A 7783-nucleotide genomic window follows, 5' to 3' on the forward strand; every position below is an offset into this window, starting at 1 on the left:
TAAGCACAAAAAAGAAAGTTGCAACATTAATTGCTCTTACTGATTCTAACACCAGGGCTCTCACTGGTTTTAATAATCAATTGATTGATCTTCTCACTTGCACGCAAAATGATTTTAAAGCTAATTCTCAAACTAACCTTGCAGTGAAATTACCTGTCTTATGTTGCGCAGGTCTTTCTAAACCTTCCATAGGCCTAATAGGATGGGCCTATTGCTTTTTGGTTGATGGACAGAGTGATTTAACATCTGCAAGATTTTCTTGTTCGACCGACGAAATGAAGGCTAAGCTTCTTGGAATCTTGTAGGGGTGGAAACATGCTGTGACTGATAAAATCCATCTCAACGAAATATGGATCAATAACGGTGCTCTACATGGCTTTTTGAACCCCCAACAGGACAAGTGTATCCCTTGGCATCTTAGCCCCTCCTTTCTAGAACTAGCTGAACTAACTTCAGACTTCTCTAGTGTAAATTTTAAGCATAAAAACAATATATGGTCTCGCAGTCTACGTTCTTTAGCCTTTTTTTTCTATTACCAATAGAACATCTATACCCCCTTTCCTATATGATGTACAAACTTTCTGCTCTCTCTAATCAATAAAAGTTTTTTCTCATTAAAAAAAAAAAACCCCAGGGCTCTCTATCTTATGAGCTTCTAAACATAAGCCGAATAAGTGCATCAATGAACTGCAGCATTAGATCCCAGCATAGGTGATCAATGCAAACATATTCAAGAAGAGATGCTTCTAATCCTTTGCATTGCAATTTTGTGTACAGCCAAGTCCCCAATAGATAAACCTTCAATGAGAGATGTTGTAACAATGAGAGGTGAGGCCAAGCCCATGAGGAAAAGTGTTAGATCATATAATACAAGTTTCAAATAGATCGGATTTGGATCATACCTAAATGTATATGGGAAGGCAACGGATGAAAGATCAAGAACCGAGCTTATGGTTACGAGCACACGAACGAATCTACTCGAATCTCTAAATATCTCAAAAGGTTTCTCCTCAGAGAACTCCACACCACAAACACTTGGGGAGCAGGGAGAAATTGGAAATTTGGTTTTCAGTATATGGCCTTACGGTTGGGGGTTTATCTATTCATAACCAAAAAACCCTAAGGCTGCCCCCTTCTTAGACTCATGCTGGGAATCGTCCAAGAGGGGGGGAGAGAGTCAGCCACTTAAGTGGCCGGCTCTCTCCCACGCGCGGGTCGGGTCTGGCCTGCCCCTTTGTGGGCTGCTTGGACCAAGCCTTGGACCCATGTCCGATTTACATCTCCCACTCGCCCACATAGGGTGCATTAGTTCACCTATGCATCCAAGTTTCTCTCAATTGTGTAACTCTTCATATAGGAAATAGGGTGTGTGACCTAACGAGACAATATAGGGTAGGAGTACTATATCAAGCTTCCATCTAACCAACATAGCACATCACTCATACACAATCTCGAAATACCCCAAACAATCCAATTACACCAGATCCAACACTCTCGATCCCTCATGATGAGCAGTGCCAACCCCTTGTATGCAATGTATTCATGACTACGTCGATCACAAATACGACAAGTCACCCGGGTAATGAGTCCCAAAACAAAGGTGTAATATCGGATGATTCTCCCAGAGCCCCTCATGTCAATCCGATTGTTCCCAATAGCTTTCCTAATCGTGTCCCGTTGGACCGTATCATCCATGATCCTAAGGATTACGTCAAAGTAAGGTCATTGGACATCCTCTCCATGACATTGTCTCAGGTAATAAGGGTATTGTGGGGTTAATATAATCCATGTGGCTCACACAATGACAAAGCAGGGATCCATTCAGTCAGCCTCACTATCGATCGGTATAAGCACATACAGTATGATATGTATGCTATGGCATAACTCCCACTGAGGTGGGCATGTCACTCTCGAAAAAACATAAATGCCATATAGATCTTTGTTTAGTGGTTGCGCCAAGCGCCCAACCTGAGTTTCCAGCGCAGTCACCCTCATAGTTTCTGCCTGAGATCTCACATCCAGCTTTCCACAGGTTATGTAGAACTGTGGTATCTTCTAAGTTAGACCAATTAAGGTCTCATCTTAGCTCTAACTAAGGCGCCAGGAAGCACAAATGCTCATAGGCTCATCTTGCTCGCTGTCTACAAGCGCCAAGGCGAGTCACCCATATGAGTGGGTTGACTTAATGCCTGGTGACATCTTTACAATAATAAATGAATGTGTACGCACAAAATCGCTCAAACAAATATATCTCATAAATGAAAGAGAGATCCAAATAAATATCCATCCATAAAAGTGTTCCAAAGTAAAAATACATATCAAATCCGTCTCAGTCCCAAGTTCCTAACATAAACAAGGAAAACATCTCTGGCAATAAGCTTCGTCAAAGGATCAGCCAACATATTGCCAGTGGAGATATGCTTCAGAACAACTTCACCTTGCGCAACCATGTCTCGAATGTAATGATATCATATGTCAATATGCTTGGCTCTACCATGAAACTTGGAGTCCTTTGCAAATGCAAGCGTTGTCGTGCTGTCACAATGTATAAGCACAACGTCGTCTGAGTGAGCAAAAACACTAAATCTCTACAAGAACCTCCTAAGCCAAACGGCCTCTTGAACTGCTGCCGAACATGCGACATACTCCGACTCCATCATGGATAGGGTGATGCAGGTCTATTTTTTGCTGCTCCAAGTAACAGCTACGCCTCCTAGGATAAATGCATACCCTGAAGTAGATTTGCGCTTACCTCTATCACTAGCCTAATCGGCATCACTATAGCCTCTTAGTCTCAAGTCTGAACCATTAAAGGTGAGCGAGAGGTCTGTAGTCCCACGTAGGTATCGAAGGATCCTCTTTACTACTTTCCAATAAACTGGTCTTGGGTTACTTTGATAACGGCTAACCATGCCAACAGCGAAGCATATGTTTGGACGCGTACACATCGTCACATGCATCAGACTGCCTACTGCTACCGCATAGGGTACTTTGGATATTTGGTTTCTTTCTTCATCAGTCTTAGGGTACTGGTCTAGGCTCAAAGTGCATGCCTTGTCCATTGGAGTGTCTATGGGTTTCGAGTTGTTCATATGGAATCGCTCCAGGACTTTCTTTATGTAAGTCTCTTGAGACAAACTAAGAAATCTCCTAGTGTGGTCCCTCACAATCTTCACACCCAACACAAAGTTGGCCTCACCCATGTCCTTTATCTCAAAAGTAGAGGACAACCACTCTTTAGTGGTGACAACTCAGTGTGATATCTAGCCAATAGGATGTCATCAACATACAACGATAGGATAAGGAAATCTTCCTTGGATCGTTTAACATACACGCACTGGTCTTCTTTAATCATGTCAAAACCTATCAAGGTAATGGCATGATGAAATCTAATGTACCACTACCTGGACGACTGCTTAAGGCCATAGATGGAACGTTTGTGACGGCATACTTTGTGCTTTATTTCAAAATCCAAGGGTTGAGCCATAAAGATCTCCTCGTCCAGATCTCCATTGAGAAAAGCAGTTTGCACGTCCATTTGATAGAGTTTCAAATCCAATTTTACGACAATGGCTAAAATGACGCATATAGAGGTCATTCTCACCACAGGGGAGAACATCTCATCATAGTCTACACCCTCTCTTTGGGTATATCCCTTTGCCACAAGGCGTGCTTTATATTTATCAATTGAACCATCTACCTTGTGCTTGACCTTCAGGACCTATTTGTTCCCGATGGCTTTACCTCCAGGCAGAAGGTCAACTAACTCCCAGACTTGGTTCTTACTCATAGAACTCAATTCATCATAGAAGCTTGCCACATTTCCCTAGCTGGAGAGGAGAGTGCCTCTTTTATTGAGGCTAGCTCATCGTCATCCCTTGGAACACAAACAAGGACGTCCCCCTCAATCTCAAAACGACGACGGGGAATGTATCCACGTACATTCCTACGTGCAAAGGGATCTTGACTTTTAGGTTGTGCGCTTTCACTAAGTGGTGCACTCCCGCTAGGCTGATGATCACTCTCACCCTCTCTGACGATCTCATGATGAGTTATTAATTCTCCACCCTTGCCAAGAGTAGGTGAAGGACTTTCATCAGTCTCTATCTCAAAGAGATCAAGATCTCTTCTCGTGTCTCTGATACTAGGAAAAATTGTCTCAAGAAAATCAACATCGCGGGACTCAATTTCGATTATTCCTCCATCTTGATGTTCACTTTACATGACATAGCCTTTTGAGCTATTAGAGTATCTTATAAAGATATTCTTTTTAGCTCTAGAGCCCAATTTCCCAAACTTATGGGAGGTACTATGAACATATCCAGCACATCCTCATGGTCACATATGCCCCAAAGTAGGCTTTGTGCCTTTTTATAATTCATAGGGAGTGGAAGGAACTGACTGTGATGGCACGCAGTTAAGGATGTAGGCAGCAGTCAAAAGAGCATCCCCCTAGAGGTTGGCCTACGCCATCATTGATCTAACCATATCTAGAAGTGTTCTATTCCTTCGCTTCGCTACTCCATTTTTTTACGGGGTGTAAGGAATAGTTAATTGCCTAGTGATTTCTTTTTCCTCACACAGTTCTTTAAACTGGTATAACAGATATTCGTGTCCTCGGTCAGTGCATAGAGTTTTTAAACTCTTGCTTTTTTTATTCTCAATCTCTGCTATAAAGAGTTTGAAGCAATCTAATGCTTCGTAGCGGTGAGCAATCAAGAAGACATAACCATATCGCGAATAATCATCTATGAAGATAAGGAAATAAGAAGCACCATGGCGTGCCTTCACATTCATTGGTCCGCAGATGTTTGAATGGATAAGCTCTAGGGTTTTGGGTTGCTTGGATTGCCTTTCTAAAAGGTTTCCGATGGGCCTTACCAGCTTAACAAGGCTCACATGTCGGTAGGCTGATTTTAACGAATGGACCAAGAAGGCCTTCTCTAGCTAACCTTGTCATCCTATCCCGACCTATGTATCCTAGTCTAGGATGCCATGCAATTGATTCTGAATTATTATCAGCATTAATCACAAAAGATGAAGAAGAAACCTCAGGATTTACTAAATCTAATTTAATAAAACCATTCTCAAACTTACATTGTCCAAATAAACCACCATCTAAATGTATCTCAAACAAATCACCATCAAATAAATGAATATCCCAAAGTTAAAAGTGCAGTAACTGAAAGTAGATTATGTTGGATTTTATATCATGAAGAAGTAAGATGCGCCCAGTGCGCAAGATGAGCTAATAGGTACCAACTCCTCGAACCGCTTCACTTGTGCCATTTCCCATGTAGATCCTCTGGGAGCCATTCAGAACCTTCCTATAATCTATAAATCCCCCTCGATCACGCGCTATGTGTCTTGTTGCTCCTGTATCGACAATCCAATCAGATTGGGTATGGGTAACCAAAACATGTGTACGCACAAAAGAACTAGGAGAGAGGGATAGAAATGGTACATTCTTTGTTTTAGTGCAATCACGAGCGAAGTGCCCCATCTTCTAGCAGTTATAGCACTTGACCTTAGTAAGATCTCTTTTGTCACCTCGCTTGCCACGTTTGCGCTTGACAGATTTGCCTCTTCTTGGTGTAGCATTCTGAGCTAGTCCCTGATTCCTTGTCTTCCTTTGTCTCTTACGCTTAGACCCAGAGGTCTTGCGCTGCCCCGCTTGGCCGACAAAGGCTTATGTTTGGGTTGCCTCTAGGCGCTCTGCCTCTAGTTCCACGTGAGCGACAATGTCATTATGTGTGAGAACTATTTTCATTTAGGCTGAGGAATTAGGTAATGTCCTAATGATGGTTTGAACTTGCTGCTCATCTGTAAGGTTTACCCCACCATTATACTATTTTCCTTCGGGGTGACTCAGACACCCCCTGTTCCACCTCGTTTCCACATGTGGTCCCCCCACATCCCCAGAATGACCCTACACGATGCCTTCGCCTGAAGCCCTGACCCGACGGCATCACACGTGGTCGCCGCACTGTACGACAGCATCGCACACTGCCACAGCACTGCACGACAACACTGCGCTCGGCTGCACCATCGCTCGATAACACCGCGCTCGACCGAGGCACCACCCGACAGTGTTGTGTGCCAACGTCGCCACCAGGAGGGCTTGCACCCTGCGGCGCCGCGCCCCGGGCCACAGCGCTGCTAGGTACCTATAAGTATCGTGGTCCTCGGGACGAGGGTTCCTCAGCCTTATGGCGACAAAGATTGGCTTTGACGAATAACGGCTTATCATTCCGATATATCATCATGGGGATTGGGATCCTGCTTTATAAAGAAATGGAGTCGCCACCTAGGATTAAGGCCTAGGACCCAATGGGTGTAGCCCCATCCGGGGTTAGCGGAAAGGGCTACTTGATTCCATATGGTCTGGTAAGAGATTCAAGGTATGTAGTCAGGTTACGAGGGTGGGAAGGTGTTAGGCACCCACCTCGCCCGGATAAATTGGTCTTTCTACTAGATGCTGATTTTTGAATATTCTCCCTTGATAATATAGCTTATACTAACATGTAAGGCTAAATTATGATACACTAATCTTGACAAAGGAAGAGAAAATCATTTATTATGTACACTAAACAAGTTGCTTTAATTGTCTACATTATGCCAAAAATAATGAAAGGGAAAGAGACAGATACCTATCTAGAAATGCAAGAAATAAATGAAAGCGCATCGAGGGCGAAATATGTGATGTCCCACGGCTCAGGTGGAGATGGACGATCGGCTTCTATCTCTCTTGTCGGACAGAATGAGGCTATACGAGATGAGTTTTGTCACTCAGACTTCGGGCAGAGTAACGGCTATATAAGAGATTCTCGTTATCTGTATACAGACAGAATAACGGCTGTAAAGGGGGTTTTTCGTTATCCGTACACTGATGGGATAACAATACCAAAGAGCAGAATCACTGTATGTTTGGATGGGTAACCGAAGGATCTACCCACGTCGAAGAACTCCACTCACTCACATACTCACAAGGAAAAGATGGAGGAAAAGAGGGCGAAAAGGGGGCAAAACAAGCCCTGGAGGGTCTCCTTACCCGAGAAAAGCTTGAGAAATGAGGGGGGGGAGACCCTCCTATTTATAGGGAGGGGTCCCCTCTCTCTCCTGGCTAGATAAGTCCTCCATGGCGCCGTGAAAACCTGGTACACATCCCCACGGTGCCATGGGAATGCGCCCAAGGTGCCGTGGGAAGGCGTCCACGGCGCCGTGGGAAGAGGGGAGGGTGAGCAGTACCTCCTTCAGCATTTGATAAAAGGGCCTTATAAGTCATTTTAGGGATGTTAGGGTGATTTGGTTTAGATGTAGGGACAAAAGTCCTTCTTGAGAGAGATACCGATGTCTGTCCGTGTCCTGTTGTCATCATCGTCGAGGGGTGACAAAATTCAGTGTCTACAGTACCCCAAATGAAATTTTTTTATTCGGCAGCACCACCAAACGGATTTTTTGGCTATAAATACCCCCTACCCCTCATTTCAACAAGTCTCAAGTTGAGGAGAGGGGGGACCCCCAGAGCTCCAATTTTCAACTTTTTTCCTAGTTTCGGGGCCCTACCCCTGTCCGATTTTGAGCTTTCGAGCCTCGTCCCTCTGTCTGGAGTCTGGGTCCTTCGGGCCCGCCTTTCCTAACCCATTTTTGCCCAAAACCCCGAAGCCTCCCATGGCCTAGTCACCCTGCCCGACGTCTTAATTCTTAGTTTCTGAAACTCTTTTAGACGCCGTTATTCTGTCCGAGGTCCTAGTACCCGACACTCGTGCATTGTTACTCTACC

Source organism: Telopea speciosissima, chromosome 3 (genome assembly GCF_018873765.1).
Source record: "Telopea speciosissima isolate NSW1024214 ecotype Mountain lineage chromosome 3, Tspe_v1, whole genome shotgun sequence".
NCBI classification, from domain to species: Eukaryota; Viridiplantae; Streptophyta; class Magnoliopsida; order Proteales; family Proteaceae; genus Telopea; species Telopea speciosissima.